Source organism: Bufo bufo, chromosome 2 (assembly GCF_905171765.1).
Source record: "Bufo bufo chromosome 2, aBufBuf1.1, whole genome shotgun sequence".
Lineage (NCBI taxonomy): Eukaryota > Metazoa > Chordata > Amphibia > Anura > Bufonidae > Bufo > Bufo bufo.
This window is the reverse complement of record NC_053390.1, coordinates 298411480-298433535: the sequence shown is the minus strand read 5'-3', so window position 1 is coordinate 298433535 and position 22056 is coordinate 298411480. Positions and strand designations below refer to the sequence as shown.

The following is a 22056-nucleotide window of genomic DNA, read 5'->3' as shown; positions in this document are numbered from 1 at the left end:
AGGCATTGAAAATCCATAACGTATTTCATAAATCGTTGCTAAAGAAATGTGTCAAACCTGTTGAGCTGTCCTCCTTGCCTCCCGCTCCTGTCATGGTGGATGGAAATTTAGAATTTCAGATCAGCAGGATTGTGGACTCCCGAGTTCTCCGGAGATCCCTCCAGTATCTCGTTCATTGGAGAGGGTACGAACCAGAGGATGGGTTCCAGCGACCGATGTTAATGCTAGTCGTCTGGTGAGAGCATTCCACAGAGCTCATCCTGATAAGGTCGGTCCTGGGTGCCCGGAGGTCAGGTCCCAGAAGGTCTGAAAGATTATCTATGCATTAGTGATCTGACAGCCTCTTTTGGTTTCACTTTGTCTGTGTGTTGCTGGTATGTCCACACCTCCTGTTCAGGTGTGGATCATGTGACCTCTACCACACCCTATTTAGTCTGACTTTTCCCATCACTCCTTGCTTGGGATAGCTTCATTTGGTCTTGGAAGATCTGGAGTGTGGTTCGTGTTGAAGTCCTATTCATCCTTCATCCTCTGAAGTTAAGTGTTCCGCTTGTCGTGTTTTGTATCCCCCCCCCCTCCCGGTTGTTTACTAGGCCTCAGTGAGACGCTAGTTCCTTCACCAGGGAAGGAACAGGTGGTCTCTGCCCTGTCATTATCTTTAGGGCATCTGAGGGTCACCAGGGTTTTCTAGGTTCCCGTGTATGGGTATCTCTACCATCGAGAGGTGCCCATATGGATAGGAGTTAGGGCCAGGAGCAGGGTTTTATAGCTGGTGACTCTTTTCCTTCCCTAGGGGTGAGGCCTAGTGTCTTTCCCCTTCCTTCTTGATTGTCTTTTGGTGTTCTCCCCTACTATATCCGTGACAGTTACTGTTAAAGGGGCGGGCACTATCAAGGTTACTGTTAAAAGGGTTGGGCGCAGTGGAGGTCACTGTTAAAAAGGCGGGCACTGTGGAGGTCACTGTTAAAAGAGCGGGCACTATTGAGGTCACTGTTAACGGGGTGGGCGTTGTGGAGGTCACTGTTACAGAGGCGGGCACTGTGGATGTTACTGTTAAACTAGCAGGGCGCTGTGGAGGTCACTGTTAAAGGGGCAGACACTGTGGAGGTCACTGTTAAGGGGGCAGTGAACTGTGAGGTCACTATAAAGACAGCAGGGTACTGTGAGGTCACTGTTAAGGCAGTAGGGTACTGTGAAACTCACTGTTAAAGGGGCGGGCTGCTGTGAAGGTCAAAGTTATGGGGATCGGCTGTTGTGGAAGTCCCATTTTAAAGTGGCAGGGCACTGTGGGGGGTCAGTATTAAGGGGTAGGGAACTGTGGAGTTTGCTGTTAAAGGGACGGGGTGCTGTAGAGGTCACTGTTATGGGGGATACTTTCAATATCTTTTAACGACACACAAAAACATTAAATTAAATTGATGAAATATACCCGTGTGAAGCCGGGTCCTTCTGCTAGCATATATATATATCTTATATACAGTATATATAAATGTGTTTTTGTTTATCTGTCTGCTGACCGTCTGTCTGTCTGTTCTTTATGCGCGACCAAACGGCATAAAGCTCTCTATGACTCTCCGTTCCTGAGATATTCAAATAAATTACCTGAATTAGCCAATAGAAGCCTGGAAGTCTTTCTCTTCATATCCCAACTGCCATACACACGGTCACATGTCCCTTATCAGCCAATAGAAGCTCACAGGCCCTTAGTCTCCACATACACACAGTTTTACTCCAGGTTTACATAACAACCCAGCCATTTATCTTCACTGCTGTAGGTCAGCTTTTGGATAGGGCTACACGATGACAATAAATTGCACGACACATAGGGCACAACTACACTGCTACATACATACATCTTGGATGGATTTTTTGCGACTGTCATGTTACAGTTGCAGCATGTCGCATGTCACAGTGTGACACCATAGCATATCATTATAAAAATTGTTCTGTGACATTAGTACGACAAAATGTCGTGCGACATGTCGTCATGTAGCCCTAGCCTTAAAGAGGCAGCTGCTGTGGAGATCACTGTTAAGGGGGCAGGGGACACTATTAACCCCTTAGGGACCCATGACATATTGGTACGGCATGGTTCCCGAGTCCTTAAGGACCCATGACGTACCGGTACGTCATGTGTTGTTTCCGATCACCGCCGCCCGGCGTGCAGTGATCGGAACAAGGTGCCTGCTCAAATCATTGAGCAGGCACCTCGGCTAAATGCGCAAGGGGGTCCTGTGACCCCCCCGTGTCGGCGATCGCCGCAAAACGCAAGTCAATTCAGACATGCGGTTTACGGCTTTTACCTGGTGCGGTGGCGGTGGTCGGCGGTGCCATCGGGTTCCCATGGGGCTGTGGGGGGGGGACCCGATGGCATGGACGGCAGCGTGATGCCTAAGGAAGGCATCGCGCTGCCTTCCGGTGAAGAGCCTGTGAGATCCAGCCCCCTGGATGTCACAGGCCGGAAGCTGTATGAGTAATACACACTGTATTACTCATACAGCCAATGCATTCCAATACAGAAGTATTGGAATGCATTGTAAAGGATTAGACCCCAAAAGTTCAAGTCCCAAAGTGGGACAAAAAAAAGTTAAAAAAAAGTTACAAAAATAAAGTTTTCCCCCCAAAAAATTAAAAGTTTCAAGTAAAAATAAACAAAAACGTCATTTTCCCCAAATAAAGTTTTAAAAAAATTGTAAAAATTAGGGGAATTTTTTTTTCCATATATATTAGGTATCGCCGCGTCCGTATCGACTGGCTCTATAAACCTATCACATGACCTAAACCCTCAGATGAACACCGTAAAAAATAATAAATAAAAACTGTGCTAAATAAACCATTTTTTTGTCACCTTACATCACAAAAAGTACAACAGCAAGCAATCAAAAAGGTGTTTGCCCACCAAAATAGTACCAATCTAACCATCACCTCATCCCTCAAAAAATGAGCCCCTACCTGAGACAATCGCCCAAAAAATAAAAAAAACTATGGCTCAGAATATGGAGACACTAAAACATCATTTTTTTTGCTTTAAAAAAGCTGTTATTGTGTAAAACTTACATAAATAAAAAAAGTATACATATTTGGTATCGCCGCGTTCGTATCGACCGGATCTATAAAAATATCACATGACCTAACCCCTCAGATGAACACCATAAAATAGAATAAAAAAACTAATAAATAAATAATAAATAAAAACTGTGCTAAATAAACCATTTTTTTGTCACCTTACAACACAAAAAGTGTAATAGCAAGCGATCAAAAAGTCATATGCACCCCAAAATAGTGCCAATAAAACCATCATGTCATCCCGCAAAAAATGAGACCCTACCTAAGATAATCGCCCAAAAACTGAAAAAACTATGGCTCTCAAAATATGGAGACACTAAAACATGATTTTTTTTTTGTTTCAAAAATGATATTATTGTGTAAAACTTACATAAATACAAAAAAAAGTATACATATTAGGTATCGCCGCGTCCGTATCGACCAGCTCTATAAAAATATCACATGACCTAACCTCTCAGATGAACACCGTAAAAAATTTAAAATAAAAACTGTGCTAAATAAACCATTTTTTGTCACGTTACATCACAAAAAGTGTAATAGAAAGCGATCAAAAAGTCACATGCACCCCAAAATAGTGCCAATAAAACCGTCATCTCATCCCACAAAAATCATACCCTACCCAAGGTAATCGCCCAAAAACTGAAAAAATTATGGCTCTCAGACTATGGAAACACTAAAACATGATTTTTGAAAAATGATTGTGTAAAACTTACAAAAATAAAAAAAATGTATACATATTAGGTATCACCGCATCCGTGACAACCTGGTATATAAAAATATCACATGATCTAACCTGTCAGATGAATGTTGTAAATAACAAAAAATAAAAACGGTGCCAAAACAGCTATTTCTTGTTACCTTGCCTCACAAAAAGTGTAATATAGAGCAACCAAAAATCATATGTACCCTAAACTAGTACCAACAAAACTGCCACCCTATCCCGTAGTTTCTAAAATGGGGTCACTTTTTGGAGTTTCTACTCTAGGGGTGCATCAGGGGGGCTTCAAATGGGACATGGTGTCAAAAAAAACAGTCCAGCAAAATCTGCCTTCCAAAAACCGTATGGCATTCCTTTCCTTCTGCGCCCTGCCATGTGCCCGTACAGCAGTTTACGACCACATATGGGGTGTTTCTGTAAACTACAGAATCAGGGTTATAAATATTGAGTTTTGTTTGGCTGTTAACCCTTGCTTTGTTACTGGGAAAAATGGATTAAAATAGAAAATTTGCCAAATAATTAAAATTCTGAAATTTCATCTCCATTTGCCAATAACTCTTGTGGAACACCTAAAGGGTTAACGACGTTTGTAAAATCTGTTTTGAATACCTTGAGGGGTGTAGTTTCTTATATCGGGTCACTTTTATGGAATTTCTACTCTAGGGGTGCATCAGGGGGGCTTCAAATGGGACATGGTGTCAAAAAAAAACAGTCCAGCAAAACCTGCCTTCCAAAAACCGTATGGCATTCCTTTCCTTCTGCGCCCTGCCGTGTGCCCGTACAGCGGTTTACGACCACATATGGGGTGTTTCTGTAAACTACAGAATCAGGGCTATAAATATTGAGTTTGGTTTGGCTGTTAACCCTTGCTTTGTAACTGGAAAAAAATTATTAATATGGAAAATCTGCCAAAAAAGTGAAATTTTGAAATTGTATCTATATTTTCCATTAATTCTTGTGGAACACCTAAAGGGTTAACAAAGATTGTAAAATTAGTTTTGAATACACTGAGGGTGTAGTTTATAGAATGTGGTCATTTCTGGGTGGTTTCTATTATGTAAGCCTCGCAAAATGACTTCAGACCTGAACTGGTCCCTAAAAAATTGTTTTTTTTAAATTTCTGAAAAATTTCAAGATTTGATTCTAAACTTCTAAGCCTTATAAGATCCGCAAAAAATAAAATATCATTCCCAAAATGATCCAAACATGAAGTAGACATATGGGGAATGTAAAGTAATAACTATTTTTGTAGGTATCACTATGTATTATAGAAGTAGAGAAATTGAAACTTGGAAATTTGCAATTTGTTTACAAATTTTTGGTAAATTTGGTATTTTTTTAAAAATAAAAATTATTATTTTTTACTTCATTTTACTAGTGTCATGAAGTACAATATGTGACGAATAAACAATCTCAGAATGGCCTGGATAAGTCAAAGTGTTTTAAATTTATTACCACTTAAAGTGACACTGGTCAGATTAGCAAAAAATGGCCAAGTCCTTAAGGTGAAATAGGGCTGAGTCCTTAAGGGGTTAAAGTGGAAGCTGCTGTAGAGGTCACTGTTAAAGGGGCAGGCACTGTGGATTTACTGTTAAGGGCAGGCCACTGTGGAGGTCACTGTTAAAGGGACGGGCACTGTGGAGGTCACTGTTAAGGGTGCAGGGGCCACTATTAAAGGGGCAGTTGCTGTGGAGGTCACTGTTAAGTTTGCAGGGTGCTGTGAGGTCACAGAAAAGGGGATAGTCCCCTATGGAGGTCAGTGTTAAGGGGCGAGGTGCTGTATAGGTCTCTGTTAAGGGGGGCGGGCCAAAGGGTTAGGGGCTGTGGAGTTCACTGTAAAGGGGGTGGGGTACTGTAGAGGTCACTGTTATGGGGGATACTGTCAAGGAAATGGGGTACTGTGGCAATCACTGTTAAAGGGACAGGTGCTTTAGAGGTCTCTGTTAAGGGGGCAGGGAACAGTGGAGGTCACAGATAAGGGGATAGTCCCCTATGGAGGTCAGTGTTAAGGGCGAGGTGCTGTATAGGTCACTGTTAAGGGGGCGGGCCCCTGAGGAGGTCAATATCAAAGGGTTAGGGGCTGTGGAGTTCACTGTTAAGGGGGTGGGGTACTGTAGAGGTCACTGTTATGGGGGATACGGTCAATATCGTTTAATGACACACAGAAACATTAAATTAAATAGATGAAATATATCCGTGCAAAGCCAGGTCCTTCTGCTATATATATACAGTGGATATAAAAAGTCTACACACCCCTGTTAAAATGTCAGGTTTCTGTGCTGTAAAAAATGAGACAAAGATAAATAATTTCTGAACTTGTTCCACCTTTAATGTGACCTATAAACTGTACAACTCAATTGAAAAACAAACTGAAATCTTTTAGGAGGAGGGAAGAAAACAAAACACTTAAATAATGTGGTTGCATAAGTGTGCGAACCCTCTTATAACTGGGGATGTAGCTGTGTTCAGAATTAAGCAATCACATTCAAAATCATGTTAAATAGGAGTCAGCATACACCTGCCACCATTTATAGTGCCTCTTATTAACCTCAAATAAAGTTCAGCTGCTCTAGTTGGTCTTTCCTAAAATGTTCTTAGGTCGCATCCCACAGCAAAAGCCATGGTCCACAGAGAGCTTCCAAACATCAGAGGGATCTCATTGTTAAAAGGTATCAGTCAGGAGAAGGGTACAAAAGAATTTCCAAGGCATTAGATATACCATGGAACACAGGGAAGACAGTCATCATCAAGTGGAGAAAATATGGCACAACAGTGACATTACCAAGACCTGGACGTCCCTCCAAAATTAATGAAAAGACGAGAAGAAAACTGGTCTGGGAGGCTACCAAGAGGCCTACAGCAACAATAAAGGAGCTGCAGGAATATCTGGCAAGTACTGGCTGTGTGGTACATGTGACAACAATCTCCCATATTCTTCATATGTCTGGGCTATGGGGTAGAGTGGCAAGACGAAAGCCTTTTCTTATGAATAAAAACATCCAAGCCAGCCTACATATTGCAAAAACACATCTGAAGTCTCCCAAAAGCATGTGGGAAAAGGTGTTATGGTCTGATGAAACCAAGGTTGAACTTTTTGGCCATAATTTCAAAAGATATGTTTGGCGCAAAAACAACACTGCACATCACCAAAAGAACACCATACCCACAGTGAAGCATGGTGGTTGCAGCATCATGCTTTGGGCTGTTTTTCTTTAGCTGGAACTGAGGCCTTAGTTAAGCTAGAGGGAATTATGAACAGTTCCAAATACCAGTCAATATTGGCACCAAACCTTCAGGGTACATGCACACGTTCAGGATTCATGTGCGGAGAATCCGCACTGAAATCCGCAGGTGTTCGCAGGCAAATCTGTGCGGTCAATCCGCATTAATTGGAGCGGATTTGCATACGGATTTGCGTGCGGATTCGGTGCGGATTCGGTGCGGATTTTCCGCATGCGGATTTCACTAAGTGAATGAAGAAAATCCGGTCAGGAAAAAAAAAATTAATTGACATGTCGCGGATTTTAAAATCCGCACCGCAGGTCAAAATCCGCGCGGAAAAAATCTGCATCGTGTGCATTGAGAATTTCAAATTCTCATAGAATACAATGGACATGACCTACGGTGCGGATTTTCCGCACGCAAATCCGCGCGGAAAATCCGCACGCAATCCTGATCGTGTGCAGGGGGCCTCAGGCTTCTGCTAGAAAGCTGAAAGCTGAACATGAAGAGGAACTTCCAAAGCATACATTCAAATCAACAAAGGAATGGCTTCACCAGAAGAAGATTAAAGTTTTGGAATGGCCCAGCCAGAGTCCAGACCTGAATCCAATTGAAAATCTGTGGGGTGATCTGAAGAGGGCTGTGCACAGGAGATGCCCTCGTAATCTGACAGATTTGGAGTGTTTTTGCAAAGAAGCGTGGGCAAATCTTGCCAAGTCAAAATGTGCCATGCTGATAGACTCATACCCAAAAAGACTGAGTGCTGTAATAAAATCAAAAGGTACTTCTACTGGAACTTTTAAAAAAGTTTAAATATATATATATATAATTTTGAAAAGCAAAACTTTTTTTCTTAAATGTAAAAAAACACAAAATTGGTATTGCTGCGCCAATAGCAACTTGTACTATAAACCAACATCTTATTTAATTCTCACAGTGAAAAAAAATTCAGAATTGCAGGGTTTAATAAATAAATAAATGGATCAATATGTTCTAAGTATAGGACTCTAAAAAGGCATAAATGAAACTACACCTTATCCTGCAAATAAAGGTGGGTACACATCAGCGTTATTGAATTCCGTTATTGGTTCGGAACTCTAATGGAATTCTAGAACGGCATTCCTGTCAACAGGACTATTTTTTCCGTCATGTATAACGGAAACAAAAGGAACCGTTATGTGCCATCATAGACATGCATTCGGAAGGAGAAAAACACAATGCCTCTAAAAGGCTTCCGTTTCGCATTCTGTCCTAGAATTTCATTATATTCTGCTATAACTGTGATAATGGAACCTATATCGGAATTCAATAACTCTGATGTGAACCTGCCCTAAGCCCTTGTGAAACTTTGTCAGTAGTTATGGTACTCAGAAAGTGGGGACAAAAAAATAATTTTCATTTAGCTTTCTATTGTGCAATTGCGCAACAGTAGTAAAATGTAAAAAAAAAACAGCCTGTTTTTCACCCCCAATAAGATGCATTTTCCCCCTCAAAAGTGGGAATAAAATGGCAGTGCGTCTTATGTGGCGGTCATTAGTAAAGCAGGACCAGGGAGCAGTGAATACAACGCTTTGTCTGCTAGCTTTTTGCTCACTGCTTTCTGGTCTTCCTCTACCAGTGCTGCACACTATGGACGTTGGCCTGCTCTGTGACCTCATGCTGTGCGACGTCAGATCATAACACAGTGCAGCAGGAAGAGGATCAACTGGGTAGTGTCATTATCTGGAGGTGATGAGATCTGAAAAACATTGGTGGCCCAATCTGAGGTCTAAGATACACTAGAGTTCTGACTGGGGGTTTGATCTGAGGTCTGAGAATTAGTGATGAGCGGCAGGGGCAAAATTCAAATTTGCAATATTTCGCTAAAACTTGGTAGAATATGCATCATATATTCGCCAATTCAAGATTATTTTCTTGATCGCGAAAAATCAGCAATGTAATGTTTGCGTAATGCGCGCGAAATACAGGCGTGGGTCACTATAGCAAAATTTTTCAAGCTGCTAGAAGTTTCCTGAGACTGGAGAAAATGGTTGGCACAGCAGAACATTACAATAGCTTTATATGCAGATAGAGTGCTCCAATATATTTGCAATTGTGAAATCGGCATTAATGATGCAAATATTTTGGCGCAATACGTGCAACTTCACATTTTAACAGGTCTGACTACTTATTGGTGATTAGTGCACTAAGTATTGTTGTGAACTTGTGACATCACAGCACTATGTATGTACGGTATGTATGTAGGTAACATACATACATACATACATACAGCACTATGTATGTAGCATGCATGTATGGACAGCAGAACCTATCAGCTACACTATATCATGATCTAACCTACACTGACTATCTCCCACTAACTATCTGTATTATGTACATAAGTTAACTAACTAACTAACTATCTAATGTAATGGCACAGGAAAGCAGAGAGCACAGCAATAACACTGATGTCTCTCTCAGATCTGCAAAATGCATACAAGGGCTGCTGAGTAGTTTCTTATATAGTAAGGGGTAGGCAACTTTCCTATTGGTTACTAGGGATGTTGCTAAACTAAGACAAAGACATTGCCGCCTTCTTATTGGCCCACAAGCAAGAAGGGAGGTTACTGATGGAAAAAAAAATCTAGAATATTCAAAATTACGAATATATATCACTATATTCTAATTATTCGCAAATTCTCAAAGTGCCGATTTTCGCGATTAATATTCGCGATTCGAATATTCATGATCAACACTACTGAGAATCACTGGGGTCCAATAAAGTGTCTAATCAACACCAGGAGTCTGATCTGAGGTCTGAGACATACCGGGGGGGGGGGTCTGATAATCATTGGTGCTCTGTTTGAAGGTTTCATCAACACTAGGTGTCTGATTTGGGGTCTCATATGAGGTCTGAGAAACAATGGCGGTCTGATCAACTCCCACAGTCTGTTTGGGAGTCTGATATAAGGTTTGAGAAGAACTGGGGATCTGAGTGGGGCTCTATTCAACACTGAGGGTCTGACCGGGGGTCTGATATGAGGTCTGAGAAACACTAGAGGACTATTTTCCTCCTCTAGATGTGTCTTTAGGCATATACATTTTATAGGGTGAAAAAGATGTGTGTGTGTATATATATATATATATATAAATATATATTTATATTTGGCAATGCTTGTACCTGCTTGGACAGACCCAAACAATAAAGTATTTTAGACACTTACCTGCATTTTTATCATAAGCAAATGTGTAAAAACAAACAAATAAAGCTGCATAATTTCCCCTACCAAGAAAAAATATTTATTTTCAAGCTGTATGTGCCCTCAGAAATACAACTTATTGACTAGCATCAATGGAAATTTTTTTAAGTTATGTCTGTCAGATGACAGTGATGAAAACCCCCTGAAAAACGTGCTTGTTCTTCCAGTCCCAAAATAACTACAATGGATGGTCAGGATTTCTTTGGCTGCAGTGGTGCTTGTGAGCCTGTCCATGTGGAAGTTAAAAGATGAGGACCAAAAGTCCAGTGAATAGATCCAGGCAGCTATTTGGAAAATAATGGCGGGGAGCTGGTGAGTATGTTATTTCCATAGGTAATGCTGACTTACGGTAGTATGCGTCGGGCATTCTTAAAAAAAAAAAAACAGACAAACTCCCCAGAAAAAGCTGATACACTTTGATATGCTTTGTACATACCGCAGCTTGAGGGGGGATTGTATGGCACAAAAAATAATGGATTCCTCTTTCATGCATTGCCCAAGTCCATGTATCAGACATATACAGTAACTTAAAAAATGGTCGTTAGACCCCCAAAAAAATCCCTTTAGGGGTCCTAACAATTACTTACACATAAAACTACATCTTTATTTGGCACATCTAATACCCAAAACTTTAGACCGACAAACCATATACGTTTAAAATTATTATTGCAAAAAGGGCTCACATTTACTCCAGTACCACGATTTGATCAATTTATTTGGGTGAAGGATGTTAATTTATTCGCACGTAAATTGTCACTGCACAAACTGTCCCTCACCTTATAAATTAGATCACAGTAATTCTCTACCAGTCCCTGATAGTTTTAAACGTATATGGTCTGTCGGTCTTTAGTTTTGGGTTTTAGATGTGCCAAATATAGATGTAGTTTTATGCGTAATTAATTGTTAGGACCCCTAAAGGGATTTTTTGGGGTCTAACGACCATTCTATAAGTTTATGTTTCCATCCCGAGGGTCCTAACTAGGCATATACAGTGTTTTAGTTTTGCCCGCTGTTCCCTAATCTATGTCACTAGACCTCATATAGCAAAACTGTCTCAGTGAAAAGAAGGTGTCTTATTTTATCCTGTAAATATAATTTAATCTAAATATCATTTAATTAGATTTGAAAGTTTTTCAGGAAAAAAACCGTAAGTGGATTTTAAAATTCTGTTTTCAGGATATTTTACTTCAAGGCATTTCCAAAATATACTGTATATATAAGGGGGGCACAAAAGTCCTTAAAAGTCAACTTTTGATACTTGTAAATCACCATGCTCCATTTTATTTTATTTTTTCAGTATTTTAGGTGATATCCTAGAATGCATCACCTAGACAGTATTGTATGCATAGAAATCATTTCACACATTGTAAAAATTGTACTATAAGCACCTGTATAGATGTACTGTACAGAATAAGAACTAATTACTGTACTTTAAATGTGTACGAAAACATATCACACGTAGTATTAAAAATAAGAAAAAGGAACATCAAATTGCAGCAAACCTCAGTTACCTGAATTCCTGATGCAATCTGAAGAAATGTGATATCCTTTTATTGCAGCATAGATTCTCCTACAGAAATGAGACCAGCCCTTGAATAAATATTATATATACTGTGTGAAACGCAGTATATCTTTTTCAAACCCTGTTCCTGTGAAAGAAACACAGCTACAGTATGCACAATACCAGAGAAGTTATTTTATAACGGGCATAATGACAAGTACCGTACCTTTTCATTGATGTCAATTTCCCTTGAGATAGTGACATCATAAATTGACTTTACTATGTACTACATTTCATAAGTTTAGAAACTTTTACAATTACAGAAAATACAAGTTCTTTCCCTAGTGATTACAAGTAATATACTTTACATGTAAGTACCAACCAACTTAGCCATTCACACAGAACCTAGTTACATGAGTCCAGAACAAAGAACTCCAAAGCATGGCGCTCACAATGAAAAAGCTTCCTTTATTTTATCCAGCATGCACATACAGCAAGGACAGCAGGGTGATGCAGGAGGGCAGTCGGCCTATGACCGTTTCATAGTCACTTTAGTAAGTGCCTTTAGTAAGTGCCTGTGACGTGAAACGGCCGTAGGCCGACTGCTCTCTTGCATTACCCTTCTGTATTTGCTGTATGTGCACCCTGGATTAAATAAAGGAAGATTTTTATGGTGAGTGCCATTCTTTGGATCTCTTTAGTTCTGAACTCATATTGGATTTATACTGCTTCATTGAGCACCACTATATTATTGTGGCATTGATTGCTAGTGTGTATTTTCTCTTATAATAGGACAGGTCCGGCCATGTGCTTTCTCTTTCGATTTTTGATTGAACTAGTTACAAGAGTAAGTGTAGTACTAGGGATAAATGAACCCGTCGATGTTCCGGTTCGACTGAACTTTGTTTCAAAGTTTGGGTCCTGAACTTGACCCTGAACTTAGGGGCTGAAAAATGGCTGTAACTAAGTAATAGAAAGGGCTCGAGGGCGGCAAATGGAACCACAATGGGGGAAGAGCAGTACAATTGCCCTGCAAACAAATGTCGATAGGGAAATTACTTAAAATAACATAAAATACATAAAAATAAAAAATTATAATCTTGAGCTAGGAGACGGAGGTCCAAGTGGAGTAGGAAGCTAAGGAGGCTATGGATGTGGCAGTGTGGGTGGAAGAGCAGGTGGAGGAGGAAGCTAACACTGTTTTTGTGGGGGTGTTTCTTAATTTTTTTTAAAAAATTGTTTGTTAATTTTGCGTGTGACCTATAGCCATTTTTTGGCTTCTCTACTCTGCCAAATATTGCCACAACTATGGGATACACAATCCCTAACCGGTCACTCTTATCACAGAGTACACAGCTAAGCCTTTGGTAGACCACTAAATATTACACCTATAAATCACTACCAGACCGCCTATAATAAAATATCAATTTATTACATGATTCCAAAAGACATGAATAAGATACATATTAAAATAATAATAATAATAATAAAATGTAATTATATAGCGCCACAATATTCCGCAGTGCTTTACAAGTTCATAGGGTTCATATGCAAAACAAAAATAACTGGATAATATGGAACTGAAACACTAGGAGTCAGGGCCCTGCTCGCAAGAGCTTACAATCTATGAGGAATTGGGGGTGACACATAAGGTAGTTGATTGTGATAAGTAGGATTCGAGCCATTATTGAACAGACAGGAGTGGTGCCAACCGATCTGCTTCGGGTTTGGGACTACTAGAGGATCGAGTTTAGGCCAGTGGAGTTGGTGGGGGGAGGTTTAGTCGGGGAATAGTCAGTTTAGGTAGCTTGATAAGCCTGCCTGAAAAGATGTGTTTTTAAGGCACGTTTGAAGGTGGAGAAGTCGTGGATAGACCTAGTATTCCAGGACAGAGTATTCCAGAGAGTAGGTGCAGCTCGAGAAAAGTCTTGAAGACAGGAGTGAGAGGTACGAATTATGGAGGCTATTGATCTTAGGTCGCTAATAGAACGGAGAGCATGAGTAGGGTGGTAGATGGAGATGAGGGAGGAGATGTATGAAGGTGCAGCACTGTGGAGAGCTTTGTGGGTGAGGGTGAGAAGTTTGAACTATATTCTGTGGTGGATGGGCAACCAGTGAAGTGACTGGCACAGGCTAGTAGCATCAGTGTAGCGGTTGGATGGATAGATGAGCCTGGCTGCAGCATTTAGAACAGACTGAAGGGGGGAGAGTTTAGTGAGAGGGAGACCGATTAGTAATGCGTTGCAGTCATCAAGACGAGAATCAAGGCAACAACAAGAGTTTTTGCCGTTTCCACCGTAAGAAAAGGGCGGATTCTGGCGATATTCTTGAGGTGCAGACGACAAGAGAGTGTAAGTGATTGCATATGGGGAACAAAGGAGAGATCGGAGTCAAATGTGGCCCCAAGACAGCAGGCATGTTGCCCAGGAGTTATGATAGTGCTGCAGACCGAAATTGAAATATCAAGTTTAGGTGAGTTTGTAGATAGGGAAAGGCAAGAAGTTCAGTTTTTGAGAGGTTCAGTTTTAGATACAGAGAGGACATGATGTTAGAGACAGCTGCCAGACAATTACTGGTGTTTTGGAGTAAAGCAGGGGTGATGTCAGGGGACGAAGTGTATAGTTGGGTGTTGTCAGCATAGAGATGGTATCGAAAGCCAAATCTATTGTACCTCTGTATGGGGGCTGTATAGAGGGAGAAGAGTAGAGGACCTAGTACTGGGCCCTGAGGAACTCCAACATCAAGAGGAAGATGAGAAGAAGAAGAGCCAGCGAATGATACACTAAAGGAGCAGCCAGAGAGATAGGAAGAGAACCAAGAGAGAGCAGTGTCCTTAAGGCCAATTGAGTGGAGCATGGTGAGGAGGAGTTTATGGTAAAAAGGTAAGAAGAGGATATAAGTGCACAGAAAATGGCAACACCTGGAGGGAGACCACAGCAGATAAACAGTTCATACAAATGTTCATATGCTAGGTACAAAATAAAGTGCAAATACAAATGTATAAGAAACATATAAAAGTCAATCAGACAAAGAACAGTAAACAATGTTGTGCTCCCTCCAGGTTGGTGCCAGCCCCAACGCACATTTCGGCATACCTTCGTCTGGGAGTCTGCCAATATAAGACATAATAATCTTGAGCCAGGAGGTGGAGGTCCAAGTGGAGGAGGAGGCGGACGTGGCTTTTTAAGCGGAAGAGCTGGACGAGGTGGACGTAGAGGTGTAGGCCAACAATTTTTTTTTTCAATTTAGTTTCTTTTTTTCTTAAATGTATTTATTTCTTGGTTTGTGGAGGCCCCGAAACATTGGGAAATAGCAACGAGCATGCGCAAAGTACACTAGAGTATAACAATGGCTAAATGTTCAGACAATACACTTGCTGCAGAGCAGGCCAGCACCTCCAAGGCGTAAAGGGCAAGCTCAGGCCATGTGCCCAATTTGGAGACCCAGAAGTTTAATAAGGCAGACCCATCAGTCAGTACGTGCAGACGTGTACACACACACTGTTCCACCATATTGCTGAAACGCTGCCTCCTACTAAGAAGGTCCATATCTGATGGTGGTTCTGGATGTTGTGGCGTGCTGACAACATTTTTCCACATTTCGGACATGATAATCCTCTCTTCTGAGGTGCTGGCAGTGCCCCAGCTGAGTTGGCGACTTCTTCCTCTGCCTCAGCTTCATTCTTCCACTGAGCCCCCGCTGTCAGGTGGGAATGCCATTAGTAGCGCGTCTACCAGCGTGCGCATGTACTCGCACATCTTCTGATCGCGCTCCAATGATGGAAGTAAGGAAGGCACGTTGTCCTTGTAGCGAGGATCCAGCAGGGTGGCCACCCAGTAATCAGCACTGGTAAGAATGACAGCAACTCGGTGGTCATTGCGCAGACACTGCAGCATATAGTTGCTCACGTGTGCCAGGCTGCCCAGAGGCAATGACAAACTGTCCTATGCAGGAAGTGTATTGTCTGTGTTCTCTGCATCCCCCCAGCCATGCTCCATTGATGCCCGTGAGCTGATTTGGGCGTCACCCTGCTGAGAATGCAGATCCTTCTCATCATCATCCTCCTCATGCTCCAAAACTGTGCCCTGGCTGAACAGTTGTATACCTGGCCGCTGTTGGTGCAGGAACCCGCTCTCTGAGCCACCTGTGGACGACTGGCCTGATAACCATGGGTGTTCTTCCACCTCTTATTCCTGTGCCACATCCTCATGCATAATTGCCCGAAGGGATGTGCGTCAAACTGGCTAGGCCCAGAGTTGCTACGATTCGCCCATTGTTGCAAACCACCAGGCCGGGCTTGAGGCTCAGCGGCACCAACCACTTATCGGTCTGTTCTTCCATGTCCCCGTTGCTGTGCTGAAGTTGGTGGTGCAGGTGTGCACTGACATGATGAGGAGAAAGTGGAGTAGGAGGAGGAGACAACTCAAGGCACTGAGAAACGTCCAGCAATCCTGAGTGGCGGCAGGACATGCGCCAAACCACTTTCCATCTTGGGATTTATCCAATGGGCAGTTAGGCAGATATAACATTTCTGCACATACTTACTGGTCCACGTATGACTGGTTATGTGGACCTTGCCACTGATGGTGTTGCGCAACGCATACTTGATTTTTTTTGGCCACTTGTTCGTGCAGGGCAGGGACAGCCCGCTGGAAAAGTAGTGGAAGCTGGGAACCAGGTGCCATGGGACAGCCGCCATCATTAAATTTGTCCCCAGCAGATGGAATGGTGCAACATTTTAAAGGCCAGTAATATTAAAATGCTGGCATTCAAGCCAGGTTTTGCGGGTGGGTAGGTGGGTAATTCCTCTTTCTCTCCAGTGTTTGGGGGATAAACAGCTGAAAGCTTCCATGGGACAGTGTGGAGATGCTCGGTGACTGTGGTGGTGGTGTGGCTGCCACATCCTCCGTTTGCGGGGTGGCAGGTGCCCCTGTTGCTTCAGAGGGGGAGGAAGTCCGAGACTGCAGCAGAAGAGGGAGCAGGAGGAGCCTTTGATATTTTGTGGTTCTTGGGGTGTTTACTCCACTGCAGCTCATGCTTTGTGGTTAGATGCCGGATCATGCAGATGGTGCTGAGGTGGAGCTCAGGCTCTGACTTAACAGTGTGCAAACCACCCATGTCCTGTCATCAGCACATTGCCTGAAGAACTGTCACACCAGGAAACTCCTTTGCCCTGGCTTTGGTGTGCTATGTCTCTTAGCGCGTTGGGCAGTAGCAGGTGTACTGGCTTGGGGACGGCCGCTCTGCCTTTGCACCCTGCTCCCTCTTTTGCTGTGCGGCTGGCACTGCGTAATGCCCATCTCTTCCTACGAACTGCACATGTCACTCTGATGACATGGATGCCATGTGAGATCTAGGACCTCATCATCCTTCACATCATCTTCCAACCACTCCTTATTCCCTCACTCCTGGCTGGTCTGCACAGTGCAGAAAGCCCCAGCAGTTGGCAGTGGCACCTGTGTTTCATCTTTATCAGCAGAGATGAGCTGCGGCGGTCCCCCCACATCTTCATCCTCAAACATAAGTGGTTTGGCATCTCTTCTACTTCTTGGTCAGGGCTAGGGCGATGGCCCATGGAAACCTCGCCGGTAGAGCCATTCAAAAAGCAAAAGTGACTGCTGAATGACTTGGGACTCAGCAGGTGTTGAGGTGGAAGACAGATGCTCATGGGCTGCTGGTGCCAACTCTGCTCTTTCAGCAGGGGACTGGGTGGAAGACAATGTGAAGAAACTAAAGGTACTGTTAGCCATCCAATTAACTACTGCCTCTACTTGTTCTGGCCTCACCATTCGTAGAGCGGTATTCGGGCTTACAAAATAACGCAGAACCACCTGAAGAATATGTTTCATTTGGGCACATTGTTTATCTATGCCAGCTTTCTCCTCTCCCTACTGCAGGAGCTCCACTAACACCAACACCAGCAGCACCACGGCCACATCCCCTAGTTAATGCTCCTCTCATTTTTTTACGGTCACCCACCAAATTGGATGACAGACAAACAATTGTATTTCTGTGTTTCGCGTGCAAATAAAGTGTTTTGCACCCAAAAAACTGCTACAGGTCTATGACACAATTAACAGACTGATTTACTCTGCTATTACAGTAAGACGGATGCAACAGTGGACTCTGAAACCCCAAAAAATGGCTTTGTGTCACCGACACAATTAACAGACTGATTTACTCTTCTATTACAGTAAGATGGATGCAACAGTGGACTTTGAAACCCCAAAAAATGGCTTTGTGTCACCAACACAATTAACAGACTGATTTACTCTGCTATTACAGTTTGATGGATGCAATGGTGGACTTTGGAACACCAAAAAATGGCTTTATGTCATTGACAAAATTAACAGACTGATTAACTTTCCTATAACAGTAAGACGGATACAACAGTGGACTTTGGAACCCCAAAAAATGGCTTTGTGTCACCAACACAATTAACAGACTGATTTACTCTGCTATTACAGTTTGATGGATGCAATGGTGGACTTTGGAACACCAAAAAATGGCTTTATGTCATTGACAAAATTAACAGACTGATTAACTTTCCTATAACAGTAAGACGGATACAACAGTGGACTTTGGAACCCCAAAAAATTAGCTTTGTGCCACCAACACAATGAACAGACTGATTAAACCTCCTATAACAGTTATACGAATGAGAAATCAGTGTGATGAACAGACTGATTAAGGCTACTTTCACACTAGCGGCAGCCTTCTCCGGCAGGCTGTTCGTAGTTTTATTCCGGCCGCCTCTTGGAATATTTGCTGTGCTGCGGCCGGACCTTGGGCCCACTCCCATTATAGTGAATGGGCCAGAGTGTGTGTCAGAACTATTGGGCATAAAAGAGTCCATAGTATAAGGCCTACACAGATGTATAGACATGAACATTAAGAGAAGACATCTTGTCTGGTCTTCAAAAGGGCAGAATGAGTTCAAAAGCTTTGGATTTCAAATAGCTAACTCCCAGATTAAGGATCTGTGCAAAAGTGTTTGCATAAGTACTTTCTTACGAGAAGGGGGTTTAGCACATACAATAAAAGTCTCTATGCCTTTATAGAGACGTATCTGTAGATAGGTAACCAAGTAGAACTGTGCTGAGTTTTAATTTTCTTAGTGAATAGAAAGAGGATCTAATTTTCTTTGTAATTTTCATATTAATCAATATGTGAGTGGATTTTGGGTTTTATATAATACAGTTGCAAGAAAAAGTATGTGAACCCTTTGGAATGATATGGATTTCTGCACAAATTGGTCATAAAATGTGATCTGATCATCATCTAAGTCATAACAATAGACAATCACAGTCTGCTTAAACTAATAACACACAAAGAATTAAATGTTACCATGTTTTTATTGAACACACCATGTAAACATTCACAGTGCAGGTAGAAAAAGTATGTGAACCCCTAGACTAGTGGCATCTCCAAGAGCTAATTGGAGTGAGGTGTCAGCCAACTGGAGTCCAATCAATGAGATGAGATTGGAGGTGTTGGTTACAGCTGCCCTGCCCTATAAAAAACACACACAATTTCTTGGTTTGCTTTTCACAGGAAGCATTGCCTGATGTGAATGATGCCTCGCACAAAAGACCTCTCAGAAGACCTACGATTAAGAATTGTTGACTTGCATAAAGCTGGAAAGGGTTATAAAAGTATCTCCAAAAGCCTTGCTGTTCATCAGTCCACGGTAAGACAAATTGTCTATAAATGGAGAAAGTTCAGCACTGCTGCTACTCTCCCTAGGAGTGGCCATCCTGTAAAGATGACTGCAAGAGCACAGCACAGACTGCTCAATGAGGTGAAGAAGAATCCTAGAGTGTCAACTAAAGACTTACAAAAGTCTCTGGCATATGCTAACATCCCTGTTAGCGAATCTACGATACGTAAAACACTAAACAAGAATGGATTTCATGGGAGGATACCACAGAGGAAGCCACTGCTGTCCAACAAAAACATTGCTGCACGTTTACAGTTTGCACAAGAGCACCTGGATGTTCCACAGCAGTACTGGCAAAATATTCTGTGGACAGATGAAACCAAAGTTAAGTTGTTTGGAAGAAACACACAACACTATGTGTGGAGAAAAAGAGGCATAGCACACCAACATCAAAACCTCATCCCAACTGTGAAGTATGGTGGTGGGGGCATCATGGTTTGGGGCTGGTTTGGGGCTGCTTTGCTGCGTCAGGGCCTGGACGGATTGCTATCATCGAAGGAAAAATGAATTCCCAAGTTTATCAAGACATTTTGCAGGACAACTTAAGGCCATCTGTCCACCAGCTGAAGCTCAACAGAAGATGGGTGTTGCAATAGGACAACGACCCAAAGCATAAAAGTAAATCAACAACAGAATGGCTTAAACAGAAGAAAGTATGCCTTCTGGAGTGGCCCAGTCAGAGTCCTAACCTCAACCCGATTGAGATGCTGTGGAATAAGCTCAAGAAAGCGATTCACACCAGACATCATGGTTATAAGGGAAAATAATAGCATTCTGAATACAGAATGCATAGTAAAATAGCACTGGAGGGGTTAAAAAAATAAAAAATAAAATTTAACTCACCTTAATCCACTTGATCGCGCTGCCGGCATCTCCTTCTGTCTCCTTCTTTGCTGATTGTAGGAACAGGACCTGTGGTGACGTCACTCCGGTCATCACATGATCCATCACATGATCTTTTACCATGGTGATGGATCATGTGATGGACCATGTGACGACCAGAGTGACGTCACCACAGGTCCTGTTCCTACAATCAGCAAAGAAGGAGACAGAAGGAGATGCCGGCAGCGCGATCAAGTGGATTAAGGTGAGTTAAATTATTATTATTATTTTTTAACCCCTCCAGCGCTATTTTACTAAGCATTCTGTATTCAGAATGCTATTATTTTCCCTTATAACCATGTTATAAGGGAAAATAATACAATCTACAGAACACCGATCCCAAGCTTGGGTACCAAACATGCGCGATTTTTCTCACGCGAGTGCAAAACGCATTACAATGTTTTGCACTCGCGCGGAAAAATCGCGCATGTTCCCGCAACGCACCCGCACATTTTCCCGCAACGCCCGTGTGAAAGAGGCCTAAGGAAACCTTTTCTTGGAATTGTAGACACAAGTGTTCAAGAACAAATAATGGTTCTTCACAGAGACAATAAGGACAAGTGTTATATGGCTGTGTTTTTCTCCATATGAATGGAAAAGGCCTTAGTCATGTCTAGGAGTTGAGTACCTACAAATAATTGAGAATAGAGGTATAATCCTAGATACACATTTATATTTACATTCTATTGTTGTAGAAGGTCTGTCTAAAATCCCAGTTAAAGATTACCCCTTCTTCAAATTAAAAAGGAAAAGATAGAAAATAGCTATAATTGTCAAAACTTTTTAGATAGAGCCCTAGTGCCATTTAGTGGTAGAATAAATTAAAACATATGTTGCGAAATCGCTAGGGAAAGTCCTATTAGTGTTGTCACTAGTAAATGATCAAACCAGACCAATCCCATTTTTGAATGGGATAAAAAGATGGTATAAGCTGACAGGGGGATCCATTCCAACCATTCCATCCATCCCATCTGATTCATCTGATCCACCTACCTAAGGAGGCCATATGACTAGAAACCCAGCTAGTAGAGGCAGCCATCTTGAAAATTCCTTCCAGCCAACTACCACACCCTGAGAGGAGATAGGACTTCATTGAATTATAATCCTGAATCTTGAGACTGATTTCTGGTAGCCGATACATTGGTATAGTAAAAACTTACCTATATTTCATAGTAGAAGGAATATAATAGTTTTGTATATACACTCACCTAAAGAATTATTAGGAACACCATACTAATACGGTGTTGGACCCCCTTTTGCCTTCAGAACTGCCTTAATTCTACGTGGCATTGATTCAACAAGGTGCTGATAGCATTCTTTAGAAATGTTGGCCCATATTGATAGGATAGCATCTTGCAGTTGATGGAGATTTGAGGGATGCACATCCAGGGCACAAAGCTCCCGTTCCACCACATCCCAAAGATGCTCTATTGGGTTGAGATCTGGTGACTGTGGGGGCCATTTTAGTACAGTGAACTCATTGTCATGTTCAAGAAACCAATTTGAAATGATTCGAGCTTTGTGACATGGTGCATTATCCTGCTGGAAGTAGCCATCAGAGGATGGATTCATGTTCTCATTCTGTTTACGCCAAATTCGGACTCTACCATTTGAATGTCTCAACAGAAATCGAGACTCATCAGACCAGGCAACATTTTTCCAGTCTTCAACAGTCCAATTTTGGTGAGCTCGTGCAAATTGTAGCCTC

At 42.1% G+C, this 22056-nt stretch overlaps 1 long non-coding RNA gene across 1 annotated transcript; it reads left to right on the top strand.

The window, feature by feature from the left end:
* Positions 1 to 1201: 1201 nt before the first annotated feature.
* On the top strand, positions 1202 to 11140 carry LOC120991474. The gene is made up of 3 exons (XR_005776683.1): positions 1202 to 1433; positions 2425 to 2429; positions 11130 to 11140. It is a non-coding gene; the product is annotated as an uncharacterized LOC120991474 (long non-coding RNA).
* Positions 11141 to 22056: the final 10916 nt, after the last annotated feature.